The sequence below is a fragment of the Ornithorhynchus anatinus genome, chromosome 3 (genome assembly GCF_004115215.2).
Source record: "Ornithorhynchus anatinus isolate Pmale09 chromosome 3, mOrnAna1.pri.v4, whole genome shotgun sequence".
NCBI lineage: Eukaryota > Metazoa > Chordata > Mammalia > Monotremata > Ornithorhynchidae > Ornithorhynchus > Ornithorhynchus anatinus.
Window position 1 is genome coordinate 109,086,074 of NC_041730.1, and position 13,931 is coordinate 109,100,004.

Consider the following 13,931-nt stretch of genomic DNA (forward strand, 5'->3'; position numbering starts at 1 on the left):
TTATCGTTTACTTATGAATTTCTTTGGTTTCCTAAGGCTTGCTCGCAAGACCAAACCGGTTTATGTAACTGCATTGCTGGACAAACGAGGTGATGACACGGTAAGCAGAGCCCATCTGGCTGGGCTCTCGCACGGAGTCGCTCCGAATCAGCCAGTGGAAGGCTTCAGTTCAGGCCCCAAACGATCAATGGCATTTATTGAGTGCTTACTATTTGCGGAGCACTGTGCTAAGTGCTTGGAAGAGTATGACAACAGAGTTGTAACCACAGTGAGGTTATGGTGTAGAATTGGGCATGGATGAAGCTAGGGGAAGAGGCCGAGAGGCTTTGGGGATTGGGATTTCTGAGTTGTAAAAGAAGGTGTGGCCACCACAACATTGTGATGTCATAGAAGTGGTCCCTGCCATCTGGCCTCTAAACATCCTAGGTGCGTAGGAGGAAGAGCAAAAGAGATCGTCGAAAGAGGGGTGTTGAAGCTTGAGGAAGACTCAGATGAAGAACACAAAGTGGGGCGTGGAGAATAATAATAATAATAATTGTGGCTTTTGTTATGCGCTTACTGGGTGCCAGGCTCTTTACTAAGCGCTGGGGTGGATACAAGTAAATCGGGTTGGACACAGTCGCTGCCCCATGTGGGGCTAACATTATCAATCCCCATTACACAGATGAGGGAACTGGGGCCCAGAAAAGTGAAGCCAGGCCCGGACTCTATCCACTATGCCATGCTGCTTCATAAAGGTGGTATTTAGAAACCCTGCAGTCACCGTAGGCTGCCCCACTCGCAAGAAGAGTTGAGTTGAGTTGAGACTAGAGAAGCAGCGTGGTACAGTGGAAAGAGCCCGGGCTTGGGAGTCAGAGTTCATGGGTTCGAATCCCAGCTCTGCCGCTTGCGAGCTGTGTGACTTTGGGCAAGTCACTTCACTTCTCTGTGCCTCAGTTACCTCATCTGTAAAATGGGGATTAAAACTGTGAGCCCCACATGGGACAACCTGATCACCTTGTATCCCCTAGTGCTTAGAAGAATGCTTTGCAAATAGCAAGCGCTTAACAAATACCACCATTATTATTACTGTACCTGAGGCCCTTTTGTGTGGGCTAGCTGGAGTGACCAACGAGCTCATCACTTTTAGGAAAAGGGATCAGACTGGTAAGGGACTCAACCTACTTGCCTTTGCCTGTTGGAATAATAATGATGATGATGATAGTTTGTTAAGCTCTTAATCTGTACTATACTAAACACAGGGTAGCTACAAGGTAATCAGGGCAGTCAATCATATTTGGACACAGTCTCTGTCCCACAGGAGGCTCACAACCTATGAAAGAGAACAGGCACTGAATTTTACAGATTAGACACACAGAAATTAAGTGATTTTACTCAAGGTCACACAGGAGGCAAGAGGCAGAACCAGGATTAGAACCCCCATTCTCAGATTCCCAGGCCCGTGCTCGTTCCACTGGGCCACACTGCTTTTCAGCCCTTAGCTAAGCCCTCTGGGAGCCTGGTTAAGCCCTTTAGGAATGCTAGGCCATCTTCTCCGTTGCTCTTTAAGTGAGCAATCCTCTATTTCCCCACCCTGTTCTGGAGCAGCATTCTCACCAGGAGGGCGAACAGCCACCCCCTCCTCTGCCTCCATTCTAAGGAACAGCTGAGCTGGTTATTTCAGCAAGAAACAGACACACACCATCTAGCTAACGATCAGCTTGGCAGCTTCTCTCACCACCATATCGGTCTCCAACTGGTTTTCACACCCCAGGTAGCCCAGTAAGTTTACAAAGAAAAAAAAAATCACAAAGCAGAGGGTAAGAAAACATAACTTTTAAAATACTGCTTTTCAACAGCACAAAAGGCCATCTGGAAAGTGACCCCCAATGCTGTCTTCAATATCTGTTGACAGAGAAACTGAGGGCTCGGCTCAGCCTCTCCCTTCACAAATAATAATGTTTTCAGCTAAAAAAGAACTACAGAAGATTTTCTTAAAAAGAAGCATAAGAAAAACAATTCTGTACCTCATGAGTTTGTTTGCTTGCTTTTCCCCTGGGAAAAAGATTCAGTAACGTTCACTAACCCAAACCACCGGTACATCTTCAACAAATACAAAAAGGGGAATTTACCAAAAATATAAATATAGTGAGAATATCTGAAAGATTCTGAAATTGAGGAAGAACTCAACTATTCACTCCTCCGAACACCTGCTCGCATGCCAGCTTATTTTGCTCCACCTATCAGCTCATTCCTTTACACACATTCCCAAATCTTTATGCTCCCCTGTTTCTTGTCCTTCAGATGGCTTCTCTCCTGATCCTTTGCTTCCTGATCTTTCCGATTCCTTTCTTAGGTGTGTTCCCCCTTTAAACTGTAAGCTCCTTGTGGGCAAGGGACTTAGAGAAGCAGCATGGCTCAGTGGAAAGAGCACAGGCTTGGGAGTCAGAGGTCATGAGTTTGAATCCCAGCTCTGCCACTTGTCAGCTGTGTGTGGCCAAGCCACTTAATTACTCTGTGCCTCAGTTACCTCATCTGTAAAATGGGGATTAACTGTGAGCCTCATGTGGGACATCCTGATTACCCTGTATCTCCCCCAGCGCTTAGAACAGTGCTCTGCACATAGTAAGCACTTAACAAATACCAACATTATTATGTCTACCAACCCTGTTACATTCTACTCTCTGAAGTACTTAATACAGATCTCTGCACAAAGCAAGCACTCAATAAATGATTGATTCCTTTCTCCTGGGTATTTCCAGAATCCTGAGGTGATTCTATAAGATTGTAAGCTTCTTGATGGGTGGACATCATATCTACCTATTCTATTATACTCTGCCAAGCACTTGATAACAAGTAGCCTTCACACAGTAATCAATTCCACTCATTGCTTGATTTAGGGTTTTCTTCTCTCCCCTCCCCCTCTGCCTCCATCACTTCACACTTTATTTTTAAATCTCTTTATTTTCTCTCATTGATTTTTTTTTAATGGGGGGATGTGGCATGGGGGACTGGATATTTCTTTTTCTTCCCTCTATTCACACCTGTTGAACTCTTAGGGAGGGGCAGCTCTGGGAAGAGGAAATGGGAGCCTTGTACTCAGCACCTGGGAGGGTTGGGAGGAAAGGAGAGCATAATCCCTTTAGGATGCTCCAAGACTGCAGAAATAAGGTACAAGGCTCCCAGCAACTGGTCTCCACTCTCCGGATGGTCAGGGGGAAGGAGGAAGCCAGAAATGCTTACAGAGTCAGACCTAGGAGGGCAAACTCAAGACTCTCATCCCAAGCACACCTTCTCAGTTTTCTAGACTCCCTGTCCTTAGGCCCACACAGGGCAAAAGTGGGCACTGGCCTGGCAAGAGGACAGCCAGAAGAAGGCAGCCAGCATACAGAGCCTCCCCTGCTTCTCCACCACCTCCCAGTTACACACAAGATGTCTGTGAGGGAGATACCGGATTTGTATGAGCTTTTACATTACATGGGTCCCAGTAACTAATCATCCCACTTCCCTTGTCCAGTGTGAACCCATTCCTGGAACACCTGTTCATTTCCCAGTTCAAATGTTCCAAGCTTGGGAGAGTGGGCTGAGTCACAGCAGGATATTACTTGGCTTTAAAATGAAGCACTCATTTCACATTCAAAGGGGATACAAAACTTCATGGGCTCTGGCCTGAGTCCTTTTTTTTTTTAAATGGTATTTAAGTGCTTGGCACTGTTCATTTGATCGTACTTACTGAGCACTCACTGTGTGCAGAGCACTGTTCTAAATGCTGGGGAAGATATAAGCAAATCAGGTTAATGACAGTCCACATCCCACATGGGGCTCACAATGTTAATTCCCCCCCCCATTTTTTTTGTTTACAGATGAGGTAATTAAGGCACAGAGAAGTTAAATGACTTGCCCTAGGATACACAGCAGACAGGTGGCAGAGGCTGAATTAGAATCCAAGGCCTTCTGTCTCCCAGGCCCATGTTCTACCCACTATCCCAGCTCTGCCACTTTGTCAGCTTTAAGACTGTGAGCTCCACGTGGGACAACCTGATTCCCCTGTGTCTACCCCAGCGCTTAGAACAGTGCTCTGCACATAGTAAGCGCTTAACAAATACCAACATTATTATTATTATTAGGCCACGTTGCTACAAGCTCTGCAGCCCCGGAAGGGCAAGGAAAGGCTGTGGATTACAATGACATCAGTTTTCCATTCCAGCCTCATTGTACGTTCTAATTTAAAGAGAAAAGCGGGTCATAGATGAATGCAACATTTTTGGAATCATTGTGCTTTCAGCATTCTGGGATAAACCAAGGAGACTGAATGGGGAATACTCTCTTGTCTGTTCAATACAATCCATCAATGGTATTTATTGAGCACTAACTACATGGGGATCACCGTACTAAGTGCTTCTAGAGTGTACATCGGTAGGGAACATATCTGCTAATTCTGTTATACTGTACTCTCTCATGCCCTTAGTACAGTGCTCAGCACATAGTAAGTGCTCAATAAATACCATTGATTGAGTGATTGGGAGTATAGTACTGCTGAGTGGTAATCACACGCCCTGTTCACAATGAGCTTACAGTCTAGAGGAAAAAAAGAAGTGGCCCATAAAGGGATCAAACCCGGGACCTTGCCATTATTAACTCCACACTCTAATCAACTTAAAAGTCAACCTAATGTCTAATGCAAATTCTAACTTCATTCATGTCCAGGAATATCTAGTTATTCTAGTACATTCCTAGTCTATTCACCCAAGCACTTAGTACAGTACTCTCTGCCCAGAGTCAACACTTAATACTACTGATTGATTTTCCAGATAAAGCCAAGAAAAGAGCATACCGTAAGGGGTGCCAATCTAGGAATCTCTGGACCCAAAATACTAGGAAGGAGAGTAAACTTTTGAGACGAGATTTTATCCATCTGAGGATTATTGCCACTGGGGGAAAAAAACGAACAAAAAACTGGTGCTGCTTTTGTCCATGTGTATGGTGTTTTCAAGGCTATCTCCAGCCAAGGTTGAGTTGGCAATTTGGTTTAACCTCATGAGTGTCTAATCGGCCTTCCTGACGTGTCTTCTTAGCAGGCTGCAGCTTAAATACACCGTGAAGACAATCACCATTGTTTCCCAAAAGATAATATTCCAAATAATTTATGTTTCAGTCTGGAGCACAGTAATAAACTCAAGCAGCAATAAAGTTTAATAATTAGAGTATGGGGTTTCCAATGAGCAATACCGTGTTAAACTCACTGAGTAACTAATTAAAACTTTAAATGAAAGTACGATTCGCTTAACTAATTCATTGAAAACGGTCTGTTGCTGCTGGGAAATGAACACACAAAACTGAATTTCGTAACTGTACATTTCCTTCCAGTCAGCTTTCTTTTCTGTCTTAATAATATTAGAATAACCTTAATCTAAGGATCCGTGTCTACGCAGTAAGTGTTGAAATTACATTGTAGATTGCAATCCCTGCTAAATCTCCCGGCGGAAAACTAAACTACAGAGTTAAAAAAAAATCAAGGTTCTGGATTAATTTGTTACTAACGTTTAAGTGTTTCCCTTTTAAAACAATAAACCTCAGATAATGTTTTTCTGCCCCTAAAATTTAGTTTTATCAAGTTTTTCGTTCTCTCTACACTCGATAGTGATCTGAAAAAGACAATTCTTTAAGAAAACTCACCATGAGCACCCAAGCAGCATAATAATCCATTTAATAATCTGTAGGAAAAAGTGAAGGGAGTCGTGCGAACAAGAATTCAGTGTTTCCAAAAAGGCCAATTCGCACTGTGATTTGAAATATTTGTAAAAATACCACTTCTAAAGATTCAACAAAAAAGGAGAGGCAGGGGATCCAGTCTACTCACTCCTCAAAACAGCTCTTTAAAAGAAACTTGCAGTTACCTCCCTACTAAGAGAAAATCAGCCCCACAATAAACACAAGTCCTTTAAAATAGCAGTAACACGTTAGATACTTTGGGAGGCACAGGTCAGAGATCTGCATCTGTAGCTTTCCCCCGTGACAAGGTGAAGGCTAATTTTCAATATTTGAAAATCACGTCATTAGGGAAAAACCAACAAGGTTGTATTTCCAGTCCTGCGGCAGAAATATCGAGCAGGGAGCCCTTCCATCTGGAGTTCTGATCAGCTAAAAATGGCAGAGGTGAAAGCATTTCGAACAAGAGATCGATCGATCGTACTTACTGAGCGTTTACAGTGGGCCGAGCAGTGTACTGAGCGCTTGGGAGAGGAGAGGCGTTCGCCTGGGCCCTTTTTTCCCTAAATAATAATGAAAGGTCGGGTAGTTTGGGAATCGGGGAGACGAGGTGATTGCATTCCCTAGTATTCCGTAGTACTTCTGCCCTCGTCCCTGGGAGATGCCTGATCCCAACGCTCATGCCACGCTGTCTCCTGTTTAACCCTTGCCTGCTCGGAGTCGAAAATGAGATAATAATAATAATGTTATTTGTTAAGCGCTTACTGTGAGCACAGCACTGTTCTAAGCGCTGGGGTAGATCCAGGGTAATCAGGTGGTCCCACATGAGGCTCACAGTCTTCACCCCCAGGTTCCAGATGAGGTAACTGAGGCCCAGAGAAGTGATTTGCCCACAGTCACACAGCTGACAAGGGGCAGAGATGATTCCCCACTGGAGATGTCTTCATTTTGGCCAGCCTCGATGCACCCTTCACAGGCAGGAGGCCACTGGCTTGGGCTTTTCCTGGAAGGTGCTCCTTGTGACTGCCCCTCACCCCCTTCTGCACCCCATCATTTCACTTTCAAAAGGAGAAAGAGGGATTCCTCCCTTTCCCGACCTCTGGATTCCCGATGTCAGGCTGCCTCCGTTTCCCTCCTTAAGGATCAAGACTCCGAGAAACTTTCCCACTCTCCCACCCCCGGCCCGGACGGACTCACCATGGAGAGGAGAGCCCGGGCTGCTTTCCATTCGCTTTCCAAACTCCAGAAGGAAACTGATCCCAAAGAGGCAAACCCCGCAGGCTTCCCTGGGTCCCCCTCAACCCCCTTCTTCGATCTGCCAGGACAGTGGGTAGAGGAGGGCAGATCTGGCCTTACCCGAGCTGAGGTCTCCAGCTGCAGCCTGTTTCTCCTCCTCTTTCTCCTCCCTGTGTTTTCTGGGCTCGTTGTGTACAAATGACGTCAGCTGCACTTTCCCAAAAAAAAAAGAGAGAGGGAGGGGAAAAAAAGGAGGAAGAAGGTCCTGGGAAATCCAGCCCAGCTGGAGAAACCTCGGATTTTTGTGGGTGGAAACTATTTCCCCTTTTCAGCCGGCGCCGACCCTCTTTGCCCGTCGCACGGAGGCCCAGTTCAACGGGGGAGCGCAACACTGAGCGCAACGCTCCGGGAATGGGGGCGGGGCCCGCCGCACAGTCCATTCGATAATAATAATATTGTTAGTATTTGTTAAGCGCTTACTCTGTGCAGAGCACTGTTCTAAGCGCTGGGGGGGATACAGGGTCATCAGGTTGTCCCACGTGAGCCTCACAGGCTTCTTCCCCATTTTACAGATGAGGGAACTGAGGCACGGAGAAATGAAGTGACTTGCCCAAAGTCACACAGCTGACAAGGGGCAGAGTCGGGATTCGAACCCATGACCTCTGACTCCCAATAATAATAATAATGTTGGTATTTTTTAAGCGCTTACTATGTGCAGAGCACTGTTCTAAGCACTGGAGTAGATACAAGGTCATCCGGTGGTCCCACGTGAGGCTCACAGTTAATCCCCATTTTACAGATGAGGTAACTGAGGCACAGAGAAGTTGTGACTTGACCACAGTCACACAGCTGACAAGTGGCAGAGCCAGGATTCGAACCCATAACCTCTGACTCCCAAGCCCGGGCTCTTTCCACTGAGCCACGCTGCTTCGCTAATGGTATTTCTTAAGCCCTTACTATGTGCCAAGCGCTGTTCTAAAAACCGGGGTAAATAATAATAATGATGATGGTATTTCTTAAGCCCTTACTATGTGCCAAGCGCTGGGGTAAATAATAATAATGCTGATGGTATTTCTTAAGCGCTTATTATGTGCCAAGCGCTATTCTAAGCGCTGATAATGATGGTATTTGTTAAGTGCTTACTATGTGCCAAGTGCTGTTCTAAGCACTGGGGTAAATAATAATAGGGATGATGGTATTTCTTAAGCACTTACTATGTGCCAAGTGCTGGGGTTAAAATTAGTAATAATAATGTTGGTATTTGTTAAGCCCTTACTATGTGCCAAGCACTGGGTTAAATAATAATAATAATAATGTTGGTATTTGTTAAGTGCTTACTATGTGCAGAGCACTGTTCTAAGCGCTGGGGTAGATACAGGATAATCAGGTTGTCTCACATTGGACTCTCAGTCTTCATCCCCCATTTTACAGATGAGGGAACTGAGGCACAGAGACGTGAAGTGGCTTGCCCACAGTCACACAGCTGACAAGTTGCAGAGGCAGGATTCGAACCCACGGCCAATAATAATAATGATGATGGTATTTCTTAAGCCCTTACTATGTTGCCAAGTGCTGGGGTAAATAATAATAATGATGATATTTCTTAAGTGCTTACTATGTGCCAAAAGCACTGTTCTAAGAGCCGGGGTAAATAATAATGCTGATGGTATTTCTTAAGCACTTACTGTGTGCCAAGCGCTGTTCTAATAATAATAATGTTGGTATTTGTTAAGCACTTACTATGTGCAGAGCACTGTTCTAAGCACTGGAGTAGATACAAGGTCATCCGGTGGTCCTATGTGAGGCTCACGGTCTTAATCCCCATTTTACAGATGAGGTAACTGAGGCACAGAGAAGTTAAGTGACTTGCCCAAAAAGTGCTGATAATGTTGGTATTTGCTAAGTGCTATGTGCCAAGTGCTGTTCTAAGTGCCAGGGTAAATAATAATAATAATGATGATGGTATTTGTTAAGCGCTATGTGCCAAGCGCTGTTCTAAGCGCTGATAATGATGGTATTTGTTAAGTGCTTACTATGTGCCGAGCACTGTTCTAAGCACTAGGGTAGATACTAGGTAATCAGGTTGTCCCATGTGGGGCTCAGTCTTAATCTCCATTTTCCAGATGAGGTAACTGAGGCACAGAGAAGTTGTGACTTGTCCAAAGTCACACAGCAGACAAGTGTCAGACCCAAGATCCAGGTCCTTTTGACTCTCAAGCCTGTGCTGTTTCCACTAAGCCATGCTGCTTCTCTAATAATGATGGTATTTGTTAAGCACTTACTATGTGCTAAGCACTGTTCTAAACACTGGGGTAGATACAAGGTAACGAGGTTGTCCCACATCAGGCTCACACTCTTAATCCCCATTTTACAGATGAGTTAACTGAGCCTCAGAGAAGTGAATTGACTTGCCCAAAGTCTCACAGCTGATAAGTGGTGAAGCCGGCACTAGAACCCACATCCTCTGACTCCCAAGCCCGTGCTCTTTCCACTCAGCCATTCTCTCCTCACGACACCCTGAATCTGGGCCAAAGGCAAATTGTATAAATATCTAATAATTACGGTATGTGTTAAGCTCCGATTAGGTGCCAAGCTCTGTTCTAAGCACTGGGGTAGATACAAGGTACCCAGATTGGACACAGTGCGTGTCCCACATGGGGCTCATAGCCTCGATCCCCATTTTACAGATAAGGGAACTGAGGTCCAGAGATGTCAAGTGACTTCATTCATTCCATAGTACTTATTGAGTGCTTACTACGTGCAGAGCACTGTACTAAGCACTTGGAATGTACAATTCGGCAACAGATAGAGACAATCCCTGCCCAATGACGGCTCACAGGTCTCACGGCAGACAAGTGGCAGAGTCCGCATTAGAACTCACGACCTCCCGATTCCCAGGCCCAAGCTCCATCCACTACGCCATGCGGCTTCTTATCATACATACATATAGGAGTGCAATAAGGAAAGATTGAAAGGAACTCCGCAATCAGGGATTACATATATATTGCCGAGTTCCTTTTAATCTTTCTTTATTGTACTCCTTTGTCGGTTTGACACTGGGTAATATAGTCAATCTTCTTTCTCACTTTCTTTCTCTCTCTTCCTCCCCGATTGCCAACCTGGGACCCTCTTTGGTTTACAGGGCCTTGGAGAGTTGAGCAAAAAAACTACTGGAAGAAAAAAGAAAACCCCAGCAGCCTGCATTTTTGACTCTTCTTTACAATTCCTAATGACAAAAACAAGGAGACCCCAGACAAATATGGAACCACTCTCAACAATGGATTTACATACATTAAATGATCAACTAGTGGTGTCTGTTGAACCTTTATTGTGCACAGAGTACTGTGCTAAGCGCTTGGAAGAGTACAACAGAACAGAATTGATAGGCGTGTTCTCTGTCTACGTCAAGTTTAAAGTCTAGGGGAGTAGACAGACATTGATATAAATAACAGAAAGATACACAAGTGTTGCGGGGTTGTCAAGTGACACAACGTTTAAAAATATTTCTAGTTTTTTTTTTTACTTATTCCTGATTTATTACATTAACAAAACACTAAAACTTTATCCTGGACTCACGCCTTTAATGCTCCAGTCAATAAATTCTGCAAATTCTCTGCCGTTAACACTTAGATTCCTCATATTTTTAATTATCATTTTTCTGGGACCTTCATACTCAATCTTTATGGTATCTCTTTAAGAAACATTGATATGGATAATATTTGCTCACATTTCAAAGAGGGGGAAACGGAGGTAAAAGTAAGCCGCTAACTTGAGGCTTAAATAAATTTAGTCTGCAATCAATGTTATCGATTGAGCAGTTACTCTTTGCAGAGGAATGCAATTAAGCACTTGGGAGAGTACAATAGAGTTAATAATAGTAATAATAATAATAATAATACTTATAATATTAATTGTGGTATTTAAGCCCTATGTGCCAAGCACTGTACTAAGCATCATGGCGTAGTCGATAGAGCATGGGTTTGGGAGTCAGAAACTCATGGGTTCTAATCCCAGCATTGCTACTTGGCTGCTGTGTGATCTTGAGCAAATCACTTAACTTCTCTGTGCCTCAATCACCTCATCTGTAAAATGGGGATTAAGACTGTGAGCCCCACGTGGGATAAGGTACTGTGTCCAACCCGATTTGCACTCGATGTGCTTGTATCCACCCCAGCACTTAGTACAGTGCCTGGCACATAGTAAGCACTTAGTACAGTGCTCTGCACACAGATAATAATAATAATAATGTTGGGATTTATTAAGCGCTTACTATGTGCAGAGCACCATTCTAAGCGCTGGGGTAGATACGGGGTAATCAGGTTCTCCCATGTGGGGCTCACAGTTTTTAATCCCCATTTCCCAGATGAGGTAACTGAGGCACAGAGAAGTTAAGTGACTTGCCCACAGTTCACACAGCTGACAAGCGGCGGAGCCGGGATTCAAACTCATGACCTCTGACTCCCAAGCCCGTGCTCTTTCCACTGAGCCACGCTGCTTCTCTAAATAAGTAAGCACTCAATAAATACGATTGAATGAAATACAATTATTATTATTATTGAGGTAGACTCAAGATAATCAGGTTGAACATAGTCCCCGCCCTGCATGAGTCTAGTTGTTTAAGGGGGAGGGAGAACTGGAATTTAATCTCCCTTTTATGGATGAGGAAATTGAGGCACTGAAGTTCAGGGGCCTGTAAATGGCAGAGTCATTAGAGGTCAGGGCTCCCGGTTTTCTGTCCTGTGCTCTTTCCACTAGGCTACGCTGTTTCTGTAGAAGATGCAATTGCTGCCCTCAAGGAATTTACAATCTAGCAGGGAAGACCTACACTAAAATTGCACAAAGAGGGCTGGAACAGAGTTAAAAGATGAGTAAGCAAGTGTTACAAGAGGGTGGGGGTTAGAGGTGAGCACTTAAGTGCTTAGGGGGCATCCTGCCAATCCATCTCTGCTTCATACAGGAATTCCTTACCGTAGTCTTTAAGGCATTCAGTCAGCTCTCCAGCAACCTGGTTTACCTCACTGATCTATTACAACCCACCCCACACACTTCCCTCTTCTAACACCAACCTGGGTAATGATGGGATTTGTTAAGCGCTTACTATGTGCCAAGCACTTTTCTAAATGCTGGGGTAGATACAGGGTAATCAGGTTGCCCCACATAGGGCTCACAGACTTAATCCCCATTTTACAGATGAGGGGACTGAGGCACAGAGAAGTAAAGTGACTTGTCCAAAGTCACAGAGCTGATAGGTGGCAGAGCCAGTATTAGAACCCACCACTTCTGACTCCCAAGCCTGGGGTCTTTCCACTAAGCCACGCTGCTTCCCTAGATAATGTACCTCGATCTCATCTCTCTCACTGTCGACCCCTGGGCTTATATTCTCCCTCTGTCCTGGACATCCTGCACCATTCATACCTTACAAACCAGCACTTGGGGACATCTTTAAATCCCTACTAAAATCACATTTCCTTCAAGAAGCCTTCCCTGATAGAGAAGCTTTTCCCACCCTATTCTCCTCCCCTCTGCATTTCCTATGCACTTGGGTCTGTACTCCTAGAACCCTTCAACCTCCTTCCTAATTATATTCTGCTCCTCACCCTAACTATAATTTATTTTAATGCTGGTCTCCCCCCAAAACTAGATTGTAAGCTTCTCCAAGGCAGGGATACCGTCTACCAATTGTATTGTACTCTCCCAAGAATTTAGTAAATACAATGCACACAGTGAGCACTCAATAAAAACCACTGATAATGAAATGCAGAAATGCCTCATAAATAACCACCAAACCACCTTCCATTATTTTTACAGGTGCCACACACCTGTTCTGCATCAGCAGAGACGGCATGGATGTTGAGATCTTGCCCCCCAAACAACACCTGAACCTGGCACTTTTCAAATCCTTCAGGACTCAAGAGACAGTTAAATACCACAACAGCCACACAAACACCCAAATCAACCACCGCCATTACCACCTTTTCTTTCTAACTTGGCAGAAGCCTCCAAAAATCATGGATGTGGGGGGGTCAGAAAAAAGATGGGGGGAGGGGTCAAAGAGAAAGAAGGAAAAGGATGAGATGGGTAACTTTCTTAAAAGACTGACTAGCTCCATCAGCATGCAACAGAAGAAGGCAGAGATGCTACAAGTGGCTTTGGCTCTTTTGCCAAAGCTAAAAATGTGGAAAGAGTTTCAGCCGGGCCCTGAAGGCAGTTCACCAGAGGAAGAACCTACTGCTTGTTGGGTGGCCTTTTTTTTCCCCTGTAGTATTTGTTACTGTTGTTAGAGTTACTATGTGCCAGGAACTAAGCACTGGGGTAGATAAAAGCTAATCAGGTTGGACACAGTCCATGACCTACATGGGGGTCTCAGAAGAGGTAAGTGAGGCACAGAGAAATGAAGTCATTTGCCCAAGGTCACACAACAGACAAGTGGTGAAGCTGGCATTAGAACCCAGGTCCCTCCGACTCCCAGGTCCGTGCTCTATCAGCTAGGCTACATTGGTCTTCCACCCTAGAAAACAAGCGCCTCAGTCGGAAAAGTGTAGGCAGGTAGTGACTTATAGTTTCCAGGGTTTTAAGCGAGGTCTTCTACATAAAAAAATGGTTCCAAATCAAGGTTGTAGATTCTCACAGCCTGAAGAAGTTCTAAAGGAGAAGGCAGCCACTAAACACTTTGGTAATGATGGATCACTAATATTATCTGCGCAGTAACTGAGATTTTAAAAGTTTAAAACCAAAAAAAACAAAGAAACTATTTTTCATTAATTCTTTAACAATAAATGTGGCATTTGTTAAGTGCTTAATGACTTTTCATTTAGAAATCTGTAGCAGCCAATCCCAAGATAGGACAAACAGTACCCTTCAAAGTAAAACAGCTTCCCTCCCCAACAACATGAGGAATTTAAACAAGATTTAAACAAAGATGGTTTTTTTTCTAAAAACTGAAACCATGCATTATCAATGGAGGCATTTACATTTCAAATATCTGCTGACTTGCTTTTTTAAAGTAC